Source organism: Triplophysa dalaica, chromosome 10, assembly GCF_015846415.1.
Source record: "Triplophysa dalaica isolate WHDGS20190420 chromosome 10, ASM1584641v1, whole genome shotgun sequence".
NCBI lineage: Eukaryota > Metazoa > Chordata > Actinopteri > Cypriniformes > Nemacheilidae > Triplophysa > Triplophysa dalaica.
In genome coordinates this window covers 7,673,187-7,692,123 of record NC_079551.1, presented here as the reverse complement: position 1 = coordinate 7,692,123, position 18,937 = coordinate 7,673,187, and the positions used below count along the sequence as shown (strand labels likewise).

Here is an 18,937-nt window from a genome sequence, read left to right as displayed (position 1 = left end):
GATATGAACAGATGAAATGGATCTGGGTTCTCACCTTGTACTTTTGCTAAACACCATTCACGTACTTTGTAAAAGATTTGCGACTGCTTTTCATTCAAAGAACGCAGCAAAGCCATTGCATCTTGCTTTGTCATAGCAGAGGGATTGTTTTCTATTCTAGAAACACCTGCGTTGGGCAATAGATCAGGTATGACATCATCACCTTCCTCTGTTTCTGTCTGTTGTTTATTCTCCAGACATTCTAAGCGCTCAAGTTCAGATTCTGGACAGATTTCAGCCCAAGCATCTTCCATTGGTCCATGTTTTTCTAAATCATCTTGAGCTCTTTGTATCGTGTCTGCTTCTTTTTCATATTTTGCCATGTTTGTGTCCACAATACTTTTTACTGAATCAAGTGTCTCACACATTGTTACATAGCCAGTCTCATAAAAATCTTGATGGGAAGTAAAATTAACTGGTTTCAACTGACTTTGCATAAAATGAGGCAAAAACAATTCTAAAATGCATTGAAAATAATTTTCTGGATTTTTTGTAGGTGAGAATCGAGCATATCGTACAACTGCGCAGTCTGTGCGAGTTCTTTTTCTCACAAATCCCATGTCATCTTCTAGTGTTACTCTGTTTGAACAAGAGATTTCAGATTTACTCAAAACTCTGTATTGTGATGCAAAGGTTGCTAAACACATTTCATTAAATTCTTCAGTTTTTGGACGGGCTCTGTATCTGTCTGTTATGCTTTTCATCCATATCTCATCATCATCATTTTCTGCACATTCAGCTTTTTTCTGTATGATGTTTAATGGTAAACTCATTTTCACTGTATTGGGACCAGTTGGAATAAAAACAACTTTTCTTGACGCCTCTTTTAGTCTCATGTTAGTCAATCTATAAACACTCTCTTGAGCTGACACCTCTCGATTATGTAAAAACACACTTCCAAGTTTTCTTAAAGCCTGTTTTGCATCCATATTGCCCTGATTGTGTGCTTCTTTTTGAGCGTTAGCCAGCAGCAATCCCATTTCTCTCTCTGCTCTAGAAATGTAGGAAACAATATAAACAATACAACTGTATGCGTCGATCACAAACTGTATGTCCATGTTTGCATTCCAGCACCGTAAAAGATCTGGATTATACTGATTCACCCACACGTCACTTGGTTTTCTTTTCAAAACAACATTTGTTTTCTTTGTCATTTTGCTATAAGCAGCTTCAAAGATCTGTTGATTTATACCAATGGATGCAAACAAAGAGTCGACTGAGTCAAATACAGCATCAGGGTTCAACAAACATTCTTTAACTTGTTTCATTACAGCTTCAGCAAAGTCTTGTGGTATTTGATTAGAGTCATTAGACTTTTGACCTTGATTTTCTTGTTCATCGTTTCCTTTTTTGTCCTTGTCAGTCTTACTGCTTCTTGTGATGAAGGTGTTTTTGCTTGGTGGACGTGGAAAGTTAAATCGACATGTAGTACCTTTCTTTTTACATGTTTTTGCGTGTCTTTTGCTGTGTTGTTGGACACTGCTTACAATTTCATGCGTTTCCTCTTGTTCAGATGGCATTTCACAGGTGACATACTGATCAACAAATGCAACAACATCTTTATCATCATCTCTGTCAATCTGAGGGGAATTTTCAACCCAAAACAGACAGTGTGTGTGGGGTGAACCCCTTTGTTGAAATTCGATCCGATAGAAATAATCAATGACTTTTCCGATTGGTTGAGCTGGTGACATAATCACATCTTTCAGAAAGCAGTGAAATCTATGATCAAACATACGCGCAGCAGTTACTGGGTTACGTTTAAGCATTCCACATCTCTCAGACCAGTCCAGCTCATCCGGAGGTTTATCACATCTTTCTTGTGTTACGATAGTTTGCATTAGTTCTGTCCATCGCAAGTCTGCTGAAGAGAACGAACAAAACCAGGTGGGTATGCCTAACTGTCTCACCATTGCAAACAAGTCTTTCTGAACCGCTTGCCAAAAAACAGGACTCCCTCTAATGGGCTTTAAGAATTTATAACCCTGATCAAAATTTAAAATCTTTTGCAGTGATTCTTTATTTGTTAGAGTCTCTGAAGTGATTCTTCTTTTGTTGCCTGTATTATAGCCTTTCCTTAAAGCAATAGATACACTTGAAATGACTTGATTCAGCTCAGACAAATACTGTCCATAAAAGATGTAGTCCAGATTTTGAGCAAAACGTCCGTCTGCATTTAGGATTTTATTATTAAAATACCTGGAGAGTGTTAATTTTTCAGGCCGTGAGTCATGAAACGTTCCTGTGCCTTTTGGGAAGAGAACTGGAAAACATTTGGCTTCATTAGTTTCATCCATTAACATTCTCACTGGATTATTGCCCTCTGCTGGTGCAACAGCCATAATGCTTTCAAACTGCTGATCGAGGAATTCTTGTGCGATGTCCACTGGTTGCAAACAGCTATCCATGAATAAACCATGCTGTTGTCTATCATGCAGCGTGTCATCCTCAGTGATCTCATTGTCTTGATTCTCAGTATTGTTTTCTTCATCAACACACACATCTAAATCATGTTGTTTGTGATCAGTTTGATCAATCATTTCCTCTTCTGTCTTATTCAGAGGATTAATCCAACTTTCATTAAAGTCCACATCTAAATACCACTTGTTATGTTCTTTTAAGTATGCCAGTGCTGCTTTAATGTGATCTGTATGTACAAATTTATACTCATAATGCCCTTTATATGTCAATTTTCTCTTAAGTTTGACTCGAATCATCAAATCATCATTTTCTGATCTCGGTAAGACATTCACAACATCTTTAACATTAGATGGAACACAAGTCACTGGTCCATGAACACCATTCTGTCCTCCACGTGGTAAAGCCAGCATCTTCATGAATGGAATGTGCTTTGCTATTAGATGTTGCTCAAGAGAATTTAAACAGCTCAATTCAGAAGGAATAGGATCCAGAGCAAGATTATTTGCTACACTTTCAGCAGGCATTTTGCCTTCAGAAATCTTTCTATCACATGTGTGACAAATCCACAGAGATGCAGCAGGACTATTGTTATAAACACAGTCTTCAGTACAATCTTCAGTACACTTATGCAGATAACTCAGTGTTACACATTTTTCTGCAATATTTCCAGCATGGGCGGATTTTTTTAAGTATGTATTTATTTTGCAAAGTTTGACCTGCATTTTAAAGCAACAACGGTGGCATACTGAACAAACATATTCAGGACCTTTAGAGATTCTTTCTTTAAACTGTTCAATCACACAGTCAATCTCATTCCTTTTAATCTTAGCATTTTTATATTTCTGTATGTTGTAGTCAATCACCATATTTTTGTGTATTTCATTTTGACTGTATTTCTCGACACTCTTTTTCTTTAGAAATTCTCTGTGCATTTCATTCTGACTGTATTTGTCTGAACTCTTTTTTTTTAGAAATTCTCTGTGCAATTCATTCTGACTGTATTTGTCGGAACTCTTTTTTTTTAGAAATTCTCTGTGCAATTCATTCTGACTGTATTTGTCTGAACTCTTTTTTTTTTTTAATTCTCTGTGCAACTCATTCTGACTGTATCTGTCAAAACTCTTCTTTTTCACAATTTCTCTGTGTTCTGGATTGGTTTTATACATCTGTAAGCTATATTGTTTCAGAGAGTCACTATGCTCATCATTTGATTTGTATTTATCTATACTATATTTTTTTACTTGTTCTTGATGCTCTTGATTTTGCTTATATTTTTTAGTGCTAGATTTAATCAGTTTGTCTTTGTAAGTATCATCCTCATGATATCTTTGGTTTACATTGTCTTTAATCCTCTGTTTTACGTCATCATTAGTGCTGTAATGGAGTTTCTGTCTGTTTAGCCTACGTTGATGTGATTTAAGTTTTAACGATACATTCAACTGTTCCCATGATGATTTACAAATGCAAGCACAATTACCATCTTTCTCCTTTACACACACAACAACTTCATAATGACAGCTATTAACATGTTTCAGGTAAATCCCACTGTATTGGCAGCCATGTCTGTTTGATGAAACATTTGAGGACGAATATTTAAGCCATTTGTCTCGACTGTATGTAAATATATCAACACCAATTAAATCACTGGTAGCCTGAATCTCAAGTTCTGTTGCCCAAACACCAATATACTTCATTCTTGATGTAGAAATATAATCTGCTACAGAACTGTTTCCTTCTCTAAGACACTTGATGTACTTTGATTGATTTTGCAGTATGTATGTAACAACAGCACGTCTCACTTTTCTATGTTCTTGTTCACTTCCACTTACAGCATACGTTACAGAACGAAAAAAGCAGTTCCCATCAGCTACAATACTTTGGGTTTCACACGGCTCAGCCATTTCAAAAGTCTCATTGGCATTGTTTAGTTCCCTTTCAATGTTTACAATGTTCAACTTCAAGCAAATACTTCTTTGTTGCTGCACTGTTAACGGACTGAACTGAAAAGAGTCATTGACAGTTTGTGAGATAAATTCAACATCAGCTGTATTTTCATAAGTGGACTGCAGACAACGTACCACAGGTGTCTCTTCAGCAAACGTTTCATTTACAGAGACTTTCTCTGTGGTTGTGACATCAATCAAACAGTGATCGCACCTAACATCAGTTTCCATTTCAGATTTTTTATCAGTTTCAGCATTTTCCATGACTACTGGACTACACATAGAGAAACGATCCACGTCAATCCTGACTGCATTCACCCCAGTTACTTCAAATGACGTACCGTCTGCTTTCACTGATGCTCCAAGTTTATTGAAATGTGTGCACAGAGACCTGATGTCACGATGGAAAACCACTACACTCTTACCCTCAGATGATTGGGTCCCATCAGAATTCCTTGAGTGTGGATCAAACACTGCATACCAGGAACCTTGTCTGACTGCTGCACATATGTTATGCTGTATATTCACCAAACATGCATCAAAACTCTGAAATGTTCGAGTCACTGCTTTATCTAGAGACATGTAAACATCACGCAGAGATTTGTGATACTTGTGAACACCAAAGACGCCAGATATGGTTGTACCATAGTTTATTGAAAAAGGACAATCATTCAGTGTATGTGTTTTAGGCAGCTCCTCAACATATATGTATCCATTGATGTCATCACTGATTATTCCTGCACGGTTCATATCTGAATAAAACTGGTCCCCATGCGTTAAGACAGAATTAATGTCACTGGTGCTCCACTGCAACACATTTTTCATTTTACACATCAGGATTGCAGTTAAACTGTTGACACCACATTGCTTGCCATAATTGACAAAACGAGCATCTGCTTGATGGAAAGAACCTGCGATGAAGGGTTTCTGTGGACATACATCAAAAACAGCATTCTTGGTCATTTTAGAATCTTTCTGAGAGATTGGAAGTGAGTTTGGAAGTGAATTTGGAAGTGAATTTGGAACACAATTTGGAAGTGAGTTTGGAACACAGTTTGGAACACAGTTTGGAACACAGTTTGGAACACAGTTTGGAACACAGTTTGGAACATAGTTAGGCCCATTGTGATATACACAATGTTCAGTTATTTCTGCCAATTTTTTAAGAGGTGGCAGAGCCTCTATAAGATCAGGATCTATCTGGTCAGCCATCCTCTTCTTAGCTGCCTGCGAACGCAGGCTCTTCTTGGTACGAGGCATTCTGCACACAAAAACGTTAAATAACATTACTGCAAACTAATAAACAAATACAAAGCAATATTAAATATTAGTAACATACGTTTTTTTATATTAAAATAAAAGTCAATAACAAAATTGTATATGACTCAGTTTCATTTGGCCATAAGCAGATATTATTTTTCACAAGCATCAATTTGAAATGTTAAATGTTTTGATGATTAACTACATTATTGAATTGATTGAATAAAAACAGAGAACGCATTAACAGTCCAAGTTACAGCACAACCCGCCGAACTTTACTCAAACACGCCACAGCAACAATCAAGCACAAGAAACTGCAACTTGCATTTGCGAATTCATGAGATTGAACATGAGATTTGAGTGAAAAATATGAGCAAATGCACAAAAAGTGAGATTGTTGAACAGCACGAAGAAGAATTAGTTAAAAAAAAGGGGTGCTCCTCTGTCGTATGGAACTGGTTCGGGTTCAATCAACGAAATATACTCTGCAAGTTGTGTTACTGTGTTGTTGCAGCCAAAGGTGGAAACAACAGCAATCTCTTTCACAACTTGAAATGCATGCATGTACTCGAATATGAGACATGCACCCAAATGTGTACAACAGATAATCCCAAACGTGAGACTCGTTAAGAAGCTCCTACTCTGCCCAAATTAATCTCACATTAAATAACAGACCAACATATAGAGTTAATACAGCCTGATAACCAGACTGTTCTTATGAGTGTCCTTCAGGATTGTGTGATATATTGTTCTGACAATGCTTCACATCTTAACTGGACATGTTTGAAACTAAACTAACGATTGTAGTTTGTAGCGCGGACACATCCGAGTGCGCGCTTATATTTGTCATTATGGTAAAACACGTCATCGGACCGCCTATTACTCAATTAACGTTAATAGAGGAACTACTCTATTCGAGACTTTCATCAAGTTGCCCATTATTTCATGTTTTAAGGTCATTTTAAATTGTTTACAGGTGAGAATACTGCGTTGTTATGTTTATCAGTAGTGTCTTTCTGTAAACACCCCTTCAAGCAGTCAGTATATATCAGTCAAATGTATAAAATAAAAAGTGTCACCTTATGAATATGTTTTACTGAGAAATATTTCATATACAAGTTACTTCAATGTATTAATACTTTTTAGAAAGTTAAACTTTTGCATTTAAAGTAAAAACATGAAAATACACTTTAGTTTACTTATGGAATTTGTGGTTAAACATTTCTCACAACAGTTATTGTAGGTTTACATTGAAATATATAATAATTTTGAAGCAAAGTCCTACATATAACATACCTAAATATATTTTTTTTGTCAGAACTTCTAGTAAATGATGTATTACTTTAAGTCATCATACAGAATCACAAAATAATATCAATCTCTATTTGAAACAAAAGAATCATCATCCTCAAGTTATCCAGAATCGTGGTGCTCTAGTTAAAATACATATTTTGCCTATAATTGAACTAATGTGTACTAAAATGGGATTCTATATTTTTATCATACCGTAATATCGATATAATTGGACACTGAAAAATACAATGATCTGAATATGAGCTCATAGCGCCCACCCCTAACACAAAGCCACAGTTCAAATCTTACCTTATATCCACGTTCACTGTTTTCTGCAAAATAAAAGTGAAAAAATATTTAAAAGCCCACACACAATTACACGTAACATATCTCATTATAAAGAACTGTCTGTCCCCAGTTGAACATCTTTTAAAGTAGTCCACCTTCAAAACGAAAATTTAGTCATAGCGTCTTCTCATAAAATACCTGTATGATTTTCTTCTGAATAAATACAAAACACAGTGTGAAAAATGGTATTGACAGACACACATTAACTTGTATTATTTACAATACAACTGAATTGGGAGTCTGTGCTGTTTTGTTACAAACATTTTCAAAACATATTTTCAGAAGAAGAATAGTCATACGGATTTGTAAGACAAGAAGGTGAGTAAATGATGACAACATTTTCATTTTGACGGTGAACTATGGCTTTCATATCAACCTGAGTGCACAGAATTTTGAAGATTTTTGTATATGTTTAAAGACCTCCCAGCATATTCAAAAAACAAATGAAGATATTTATATTCAATTCAATTAAAGTTTATTTATATAGCGCTTTTCTCACTGTGTATTGTTTCAAAGCAGCTTTACAGGGGCAAACAGGAAAAACAAAAAAGGTAAAACACCGCACAGTGCATGGTATTTATACAACGAGTAAGATCATTCTAATAAATAATATCTAATTTCTACATAAATGCAGTTTATAACATCCGAGAGGTTTCAGGCCTCCTCATATACATCATGCTGATAGTTTCTGTCAATATACAGCAAAGTTCTAAGCACATTGTTAAATTAGTTCACATGATTGGTCCATTAACTAAAAACTCTACTTTATATAAACAATAACTCATGCATCATACAGTGTTAGACTTAGCAACTTGGATGCGCATGCACCGTTGTCCTCTTTGTTGCACAAGCGAACAAATTCATGAACCATGCAGTGTTCATAGTAGTGGTCGACCGATTATCGAACTGGACGATTATCGGCGTCGATATTAATGATTTAGCCGATAATCGATATCGGTCATTGTCAAAGCTGATTTGCCGATAAAGTCATTTAATTTTAAAATGCGCTATTTTGCTCTGATGCCGGCAAGAATTTAGCAAGAGAAGTCGGAACACGTCTCTGTAGTTTGTTGCCTAGAGTAATGCCGGCCCACTGCCCCTCTGATTCGTGGGAACTAAGTCACGAGTCCCGCAAATCAATGCAGGAGGCTGCGGAACAGAACGTTTTTTTCACTCTCACACCGAAAGCTCTTACTAACTGGAGCTGCTTCGCGTTCATGCTCTCTGATGTAAGACAGCATCAGACATTGAAATAAATCACAATCCACTACACTGAAGATGCAAAACACTTCAATATATTTAGTGCCTGAATTTCGGAGCACCTTTGCGGGTTTCCTGCAGGTTCCGCGGGAATTACGTCTTATCATGTAGATATAATTCACATCCATAGTATAACAATGATTTTATTCTGCAAGCGAGCAGCACACTGCACACGCGTTTCTTGTAATTGATCGAGCTGGCGTTTTGCACGTCATTTTAAGTGACAACATTTCAAAAATACAAGACATTTTAAAGCATAAAGAACTTGAATCATCGGTCTTCAGTCAGAGCGATCTCATACACGCGAGCACACACACACTGACTCCGTATCTCTAGCTGCACGAATGCTAGATCGAGTTATTTTGCGCAACTTATTTATAGACATAAATGTTCAGAGACACACATGGGTCTGATTAAATGCCCGTCTTGCCGACAATACACTCAAGGAATAGGCTTATGTACTAACTAAGTGTGCCTAAAATATGCTTTTAATGTTATAGCTTCTTGAAAACATTTGCGGTCTTTTCAACAACATACACAATAAAGCTATGAAGGCAATTAAATTATTTACACTTATTATATAAATTCAAATTGTGGTAGTTAATCCAATGATGAGCAAAATGATTAATTGAATAGTTCTAGTATTTTATGCAATGTTTAAGTCATCAGAACATTTTTTTTTTACATAAATAAATAATGTATTCCATTCAATTTTTAATTTTTTTTAGTGTTTTACAATGCATTTTTCTTTCCAAGGAGCTTTACATGAGAAACAGCAAATAAAACACAGAAGGAGGCAGAATACAGTGCGGTGCAATAAATAAAGCAATGGTCTAATAAACCAATGTTGATGAAATTTAGCAAACCATAATCTAATCTAAAAAAGAGAAATATGAAAGATGTAATTACACATACTAAACATAGGATTAATCGTAAACCATACAGTCTGTGGGTTATTTTAACTCCCTTAATTTTCCTTAATTGTAGTCGATTAGTAGATTTAAATGTTTCAGAACCTGGGTTCTTAATTTTTATATAAATTTACGTTTTTACACCATATATATATATCGGTTTAAAATATCGGTTATCGGTCTAATTCACATGGAAATAATCGGTATCGGCCCTGAAAACGCATATCGGTCGACCTCTAGTTCATAGCCCAACTCAAACATGCGAGCAACGTTATGCAGTCATGAACATGAATTGTACGCTGACAGTGAGAACAATATGTTCACAAAACACGTTATTTTGGTTTCGTTTGCACACCAAGTACTCGCATTGCTTAACAACAATGATCACATGGACCATTTTAAATATTAGTTTTGTTATTACTTTTATGGAATGTGACATATTATTACAATGATGTCTCTTAGGAGTACTGAAACCCTCTTGGATGTGATTTGAAATTCAATGTGTGTTCCTGGGAGTTCTTAAAGGTGTTATAAACTAATGTTGTTTATTGTTTTATACTGTTGTAAGAGGTGTACTTATGACATTAGCGTTGTTTTTTCATTCAAGAACATAAAAATCAATATGAAACAGGCTTTTTTCTACACAGGGTTTTTGAAGCCATTTGTCATAATAGTGAAAATAAATATTAAGGGAGTCAATGGGGGAAAAGATCTGATCAGATTCTGACATTTTTCCAGATAGCTTCCTATAAAGCAGAACAAGGAAACTTGTGATGATATGGAAAAATATTTAAAACCAAATAAATGATTAAAAAAGAAAAATACTTGGATCAACTATCCATTAAACATTTACTTATAAAATAGGCACTGTCTTTATGTGAACTTTGTGTGTTTGCCATAATGTTGTGTGCATTTGACAGTTATAGCTAATAATATACCATTTATCATAATTTTATTTTTGAAGAATTATTTAGAATTTTGTACATGTCAAATATGAGAGTTTTGCCTTCACTCTTTAAAACAAATATTATTTTTATATTTTCCATTAATTTGATAATGTCACTCGAGAACAACTGGACTAATTCACTACTGGCTGTATTATTGATCTATTAAAAACAAATGTGATGTCTTACCTCAAATTAGATGTCACAGTCTTCTGTAAACAAAATTGAAAAAGATTTATAATACAATTATGCAAGAACATTTAGCAACAATATCATCATATATATCATGAGCACTGTCTTTCTGCATTTTAACACCAACAATGCTTCACAAATAAACTGTGTCTGAATTATTCCCCATCTCCTACATTGTGCACTATATCATCTTTATGCCAATTTGTAGAGTTCAGAGTGATCAACTCATTCTCTACGTGTATTTACTGTCTTAGTAACCACAATGGATTCTGATTTTAAGTGTACATCTAATGTACATTCCTTCACTCATTATTTCCCATGATAAAACGTGAATAAAAACGTATTACAATCAGTTGGTGGTAGCTTTGAGAAATGATGAAAATGCCATTACTGTAGAATAAAATGTCAGCCAAAGGACATTTTTCTATTTTGAAAGTTTGGAATTATGATGAAAAAACTAGTAAAATAATGCACCCATACCAAACTAACAAATCAAATATTCATTTGACACTTTTTAAGACTCAGGTTTCGTAAATAGCTCCAGCCTGGCGCTTTCTCACTGACCCACAGCGCTTGTGAAAAAATGAAGGTATCTGCCCATAATAAACTCACATTTTAATTTATTTCGGAATAAAGATTGTTTTGTAAAACTTTAATAAAGTTAACTTCAGGCGAAGTGAGCTGAAACTTGCTTTGAAATACACGATGATGCTCGGCGCGTGACCACTTTGACGTGACACGCAGCAGACACTTGGTAGCTTTAATTTAAATATATAAAATAATTTTATTAAATTTATTAAAAATAAAAAAAATGTAATAAAATAAACAGTTGTTTAGTTCTCTTTTTTTAAAAGCTAATAAAAAACCGTCACAAATAAACAAAACAATTAGTTTTTTTCTTCTAAAAAATTCATAAATCCACCCACGTGCATTATAAGCCTTATGACAAATGTCCACGACAGTACTTTTAGATGCAGGGTATACTACGTCAATGTTGGACATCGTTCACTCATTTACATTCTTTTCTTCCCTATATAGTTGACTGTTTAGCATTCTGTACATAGCGAATAGTTAATATGTCAACACGCGATCGAAACAATACGCAGTGGGAGTACAAAATTAACAAGTTTCGTCATTACACCGATTACAAGTCAGTCACACGATTTAAAACACTTGATCATATAGTGGAATATTTAGCATACGCTTCATAAAGGATAGTGAATAACTGACCAAGTGATCGAAATCATACGCAGCTGCGGTACAACATAAACATATTTATCTACCACACGTACTACAAACCAGACACACGTTTTACATCACGTGACCATATACATCCATCTGTATCGACATATATTACTAACATTGTTACAGCCATACAATATTTTCTCAACATCTAAAACAATAAATACGATCAAACAGTAAAATAAATATCACCAATAAAGTTATCACAAAAACAATCACCAAACTCTAAGCAAATAGCTAATCATTTCGTTGCATAAGCAAAATGCAAGCCAACATAACTACATTGATCTAGCAACTTACTAAAACACGGACTTTTTTGGTCAAATTTCAACCACAAAATATACAAAATGATTTTCAAAGTGCTAAACAGATGATATTATCGCAACGATGAGTGATTCATTAACAACTTTACAAACACAGCAACAACCGCATCTTACTCACCTGTCCACGTGAAGAGAAAATGGAGCATTGGATTTCCGTCTTGGGCTGACTTCCGTTTTTCGTTGCAACAAAGACTATAGATACCAAGTAGCAACACTCTGATGCATTTTAAGAAAAAAGCGTGGACGCCATTTTGGATAAAAAATATTTTGCAACTAACATACTTCATAGTGAGACAAGTTTTTATGTACTTTTCAGATAAAGTTTAGCTTTAAGATTTTCAACAAAGCAGATGAAATAGCCATCACGACAATTAAAAAGTATTTGAACACCGAGTCACTTTCAGAACAAAACGACGAAAGCACAGTGTGCTGTTGTCTTTGTACATATAGTCTTTAGCAGAACGACGCTGTCTAATAACGTTCCAATTAAAAAAAGCATATGTTACACTTTCGAACTAAAAATATCAAAAAAATTACATTATGACAAGAAATCCACAATTGTTTTAACTTTTACAATTGTCAAATGAAACCGTTTTGACAACTTAAAATATTTGCATATTCATATATATATAAATGAAGAATTTATTAAAAAATATCTGTTCATTTATTGTACAATACACAATATATTGTATTATTTCCTTTCACATATGCCTTAATATGATGAAAAAATCTCCACATAAATTTTAACAAACTCTTTTCAACACATGATGCAAAATCTCATGTTATTGGTACCCTGTCACTTAGCTGGATAAAGTTGCTATCTATTTCTACACTTTAAGCTGTGACAAGTTCTTGCACATTGTTATTTTACCATGCCATGTAAAAAGAAGATGTACGTTGATACCATTCACAAGTGTTAATATTTATTTTATTTTTCCTACATATGTTTGTTTAAACTATGTAAAATATGCATATTTCAACAAAAAACTGTTAATGCTTTGCCCTTTTCAACGCCTCTAAAATATCTGTTTGTAAGGCAAAATAACTTTGATATCTGATGTTTCCGTTTCCCATAGGACACTTTACTGATACATATGCTAAGACAAGTTCCACATCTTTGTGCACCATGTAGACAAAGGTCGTCCAGTTTCAAATTTCTTTTTTATTCTTCTTTTACTGAAAATGCGTGCTATTTGTTCTTATTTAATTTAAATGTATTCACATATATACAATTTATTTGTTATCTACCAAGCACTACACTGTATTCCGTTCTTGTTATTATCAAGATATTTACATTGTACCCATTGATAAACCATATAGGATAATAAAACATTGGACTTAAACATTGTTTAAACTACGTCATTTGTCTTATTGAAATAATGTGCAATGTCATGTCCCCAAGGTTACCTGTGGCTGGAAGAATTCACAGAATTAATCATAAACAAAGTAAAATTATAAAGTACACATATAAAGCATATGTGTAAATGTATATATAACACGTAAATATAATATATGTTTACAATATATACTTCATATGTAAATGATATATACAATTACATAAATGAAGTATTTCTATATAAATCTAAGATTCTGAGCGCTACACATATTTCCAAATTGCTATACGCTATTATGCATCATATGACGTTGCACCCTCGACTTGCATCATCACGATTCACGAAGCCGACATTTAAGCAATCTGGCAATCATTATGAAATAATGAACAAACGGGAAGCCCTGTTCATTCGATTCAAGCAGTGGTACGTAAAGGAAAGAAATCGTGATGCATAGGAGAGCACTTTTTCAGCCCTAAAACTAAACGTGCAGTCATTTTGTGCTCCGCGTTAAACGTAAACACGTTTTATGTAGAGATGCAATACACGCCACCTAGAGGAAAAAATTTTCGTGTGACAATGACCACGACTATCAATTTTTTTTAGATAAGATTAGACTCTACTTTATCGTCATGACACATATACAAGTACAGTGTAACGAAATGTAGTTAAGGTCTAACCAGAAGTGCAATTAATAAATACAGAATACAATATTAGGAAGATACTATACAATGGGCATGTACTATGAAAATACTTTACACAAGGAATGTTCTATGACAATGTGACAGTCGGTATGTACTATGGACAATATACACAGAAGGCCATATACTGTCAACATTAATGTACAGGCGGTTATGAACAGATTACAATTTAGACTATAAAGTAGTGAAAGTGACTTTAGTGTGCATTAATTACAGACATTAGCTATTAAAGTTGCAGTGCAATAGATGAGTTAATGCGGTTATTAAATGTACAGTGCAGTATAAATGAAGTTATTAAGGTTACAGTGCAGTAGATGAGTTATTGCAGTTATTGAAGTTATAGTGCAATACATGAGTAGATGCAGTCAATAGAGTTAGAGTGCAGTAGATGATTTAATGAAGTTATTGAAGTTGTAAATATTTCTACTTACATTATGATTCATACATCTGTTTATTAATCTGTATGTGCAATGAAAGAACAGAAGCTAAATGTTCGAATCAGACGTACGCTTACCTAGAAAATTAACACCTTAAACAACATTCATACATAAACACGTTCTGCCCAACCACTAGGCGTGCTGTGACATGTAGGTGAACGTATGCGATTTCCGCCACCACAGAGAAACAGTGTCACCTTATCTTACCCGAGGTACTAAACGTGGTTGGTCTTATCTTTCTGTTATCTTATTAATCATGTCATTATTTTTCAAAATGTTATCCACTTGTAACATATATGAAGTACCTATGAAATATTACCTAGTTATTTTACAATTGTCTCCATGACAACAGTTGTGAAATTACGGGTTGCAGAGCGCACTTTGTCTACAAACGTGCTTTGCAATGCGATACAAATTATTTGCACAATATCAAATTTGGTACAAAATGTCGCAAAAATGTGATGGCGTGTGACACGTTGGTAGCAGTGCACCATATTGCGACTAAATGGTCGAATTTAGTGCCTGGCTTTTGAGAGAGCGCGAACCATTTGTACACGCGCATGAGCAGACTTGTAATATCTTATGCGATTAGTCGAGTGCATGGCGGGCACATCCGTGTAGGCCTTTGTGTGTAAAAGAACAGAGACCGGAGCTGCGCACATCGCACGTCCGGGTGACACATCATTTAATGGATCTGCCTGCGGCTACTGTATTCAATGCCTTTGTCTATACGAGCCGCGCAGATGCAACGCGCCCCAAATGCTTAAAATTCGCATTTAGACTATTTTTTTACGCGAACTTTCGTTGCATCTGTCACGTCTCCGATCATTAATTTCTCAGACAGCGTGAACACGCTACTACGATGTGCTGTTTGCCTTGACGGATTTTTGAAGGAGACGTTTGAAACGAAATTTACACAGGAGTTCAGAGTGCGTCATTTATCTGTTCGTTAACGTCACTTGAGACAACGCTGAATCATGTCCACAAAATGTCCTGTTAAGTTTTATGCCAAGTTATCTTTACATTGTTGTGAATATGATTCAAATTACCCTCAATACACAATGAAGAACGTGAGATGAACGCTCTCGTTTTGCTTTCAAACAAAAGAATATACACATTTCATACGAAATGACATGCACATTTTCTTTTGGTTCAATTAAATTCAGAGTACTAAATTGCTACAATGTATTCACAATTGGTGTATAGTATGACTAAAAGCTTCTCTGTAGCCTCTGCTTGTTTTCAAATGATGAGCACAACAAAACCACCGTCACCTGCAGTTAAATGCACGTGTACAAGAAGTATTTGAAAACAATTTTAACACAATTACACATACTTAAATTTCAGTGTAATTTACAATACTTTATAATAATTACGTAGACAAATATACCTCTTTTGTTGAAATAAAAACAAAAACATGAATCTTTAACGAAACGTATGATCCTCCTCATTTATCCAGATATATAAAACATCAATGTTATTTGTAAGTTACATGCCTACTCACGTGATGAAATAAAGTTTTGTCATGATGACAACACAAGTTGTATACTATTTAACATTTGTAGCAAAAGTGCTATGTGCTTAAAGTGTTAACAATGACAGTAATAATAAGTACTGTTGAACATTTGTTCTATGGGAATCACAGAGAGTATTTTCAAATGTACATTCATGAAGCATAAACATACGTTATAAGTACAGTCGAACAATGATAATCCAAAACAATTATATAATAAGTTAAAAAAAGATATATATGTATAAATGTTACATGTTTAAAGGACAACCACATGACAAAGCTTTATGTCTAACCCTCATATAATTATGTCAAATATTACTTTTTCAATTTATAACATTACCTACAAATACATTACATATATTTTTCGTATTGTATAACCTATTTGGCCCGTAGATCTAGACGTAAGAAACGCTTAACATTTCGTTCCGCTGTACAATTCACACGAGTAAAGCTGAACCACTGGACATCATAAAGTATTACACATTGACTTTGCATACTTGAAAAACTTTGAAAGTTGGTTCCTTTGGCAGGGAATGTAGCACTCGGAAGCTCACCGAGCTCAACGAGACTATCCTAATTGACATATGGAAATAAAAAGGGCTCATAGGCTTCACAGGGCTTGATGGTGACTGATACATGACATTCCTTTCTATATTAACGCTGTGTTGTTGTTTTGCAGTAAACGATTTACAAAATGCTGAAACGGACGAGAACCGAGGTTGAGGGATACCTCCACGATGTCTCACCTGTAAAAGAGGCAGCAGAACGAAAATCAAAATACTTCACTGCATCATTGCAGGAAGCCACGAAAAACAGTCGCATAGTAATCTTTGATGTCCAGCGGCATCATTTGTTTACCAGCGCACAAAATGACAGGTAATTGCAAGTTTTATTTCAGAGGGCCAAGACAAATGTGTTGTTTATTCAGTAAAACTAATTCTTACATATATATATACATACATTAACATATTATCAAAATAATAAATATTATTTTAAAGGACTCCAGTTAAACTGACGGACGTCATATTCAGTCCTTCAAGACAAAAAAAAGGCGAAACGGACATTCTTGTAAACCAAGGAACATCCTTCACGTGTGCACGAAAACTGGACTTCGCCTTTGACCTTTGCTCGCAAACAATCGTCCAAGACCAAACTCTGCAAAGCATTTTGCACGAACCAAGAGAATACCAAAGGGTGAGTTGTTCTCTACACTGAAAATGTACGCTGTCTCCGGCGAACCATTGTTTCAATCAGTTTTGCCATTTAATACCAACACGTGATCAATACAAACCTGGAACATATTCTGTGTTTATTATATTCTTTTCTTTCACATATGCCTTAGTATGATAAAAAAATCTACAGATAAATCTAAACAAAACTCTTTGCAACACATGATGCAAAATGTATTGTTATTTGTACTCTGTCACTTAACTGGTAAAGTTGCTATCTAGCCCTAACTACATGTTTTGTGTTATCCGTTATGTATAATATAGAATCGTACCTAAGATTGGAACTCAATTTACTTTTGACAATATTTTGACATCATTTACATCTTATTAGTTCGCACGTCTCCTTGAAACACATTGTAAAAAAGTCATCTTATTTTCCTATTTCAACATTTTGGTAATTAAATAAAGTTTCTATATTTGACATTTGCAGGTAAATATCACTGTCAAAGTGCTTTGCCTTACGGAGCAGACGGAAAGCATGACCCGCAGTTTCCAGAAGATGGAGAGAACGTGTTATGATGTCGCAGATGAGACGGGCGGCATTTCATTGACTGTGTGGGGACCAGAGGCACTGACTGTGGGCAAATGGTACAAGATTACAAATACATCTGTGCGCCTATTTGGAAGCTGTTTCTGTTTGTCCACAAGTCCAGAGTCTCACATCACAATGGTGCCAGATGTTGCACATGAAGTTGCTCAAGTTGTAAGCAATTACAAAACAACACAAGGAGAAGTTGTCACAGCGGATGTCAATATTGAATACTTGTGCCCCAAACAGCATTCTTTGACATCCGTTAATGCATCAACGTTGATGACGAGATGTCAACAATGTTCGGCTTTCTGTCGAACAAGCAAAATATCATCAGTCTTTCGTGCAAAAGTCTCCCTCCAGGACAAATGTGGCACAATAACCACATTCATGATCGAAGACATTGTCCTTCGCACCTTGCTAAATGTGCCAAAAGGCACTACAGTCGAAACGGACACGTTGGTTGCTAAATTGTTTGCAGACGAGAATAGCCTTCTGCAAGTCAAATATCGAGGCCAGCGTGTCATGTCAGCCGAGTTTGTGTCTTCAGCATGTGAGACTAGTCATGAACCATCGACGACGGCGACGACACCTACAACCACTGCTGCAAGAGAAGTAACGGATCACGTGTCAGACACGTTAATGCTTGAAGGACTTTTTGAACAAGACACAGAAGAAAAAGTATGTGAACCAACGAATGAACAAGCACTCACCAAACAACCGCAACCAAGCCTCAGCGCTGACATCGCCATCAACCATCCGTCTGATGCAGATAAAACCAAAACCTCTGCTGGATCTCACAAAATGTCTATTGTGTCTACAGAACCGTCAACCAAACACTTTAAGAAAACCCAAGGCAACAACAATGCAAAAGCAAACAGAAAAAAACCGTAATATTCTTTATTATTAATATTCTAATATGACCCGTACTTGTTTATTTATTACCAGACCCATATACACTCATTTCAAAATTATCTCTTTAAATTTGTAAAATTGAATTGTTAACCCTTCTGCACCATTT

At 35.1% G+C, this 18,937-nt stretch overlaps 1 long non-coding RNA gene across 1 annotated transcript; it reads right to left on the bottom strand.

Moving 5' to 3' along the window:
- Positions 1 to 5,088: 5,088 nt before the first annotated feature.
- LOC130429368 (uncharacterized) lies at positions 5,089 to 11,201 on the bottom strand. Its single transcript, XR_008907587.1, has 3 exons — positions 10,609 to 11,201; positions 7,266 to 7,288; positions 5,089 to 5,664 (listed from the first exon to the last, which is right to left on the bottom strand). It is a non-coding gene; the product is annotated as an uncharacterized LOC130429368 (long non-coding RNA).
- Positions 11,202 to 18,937: the final 7,736 nt, after the last annotated feature.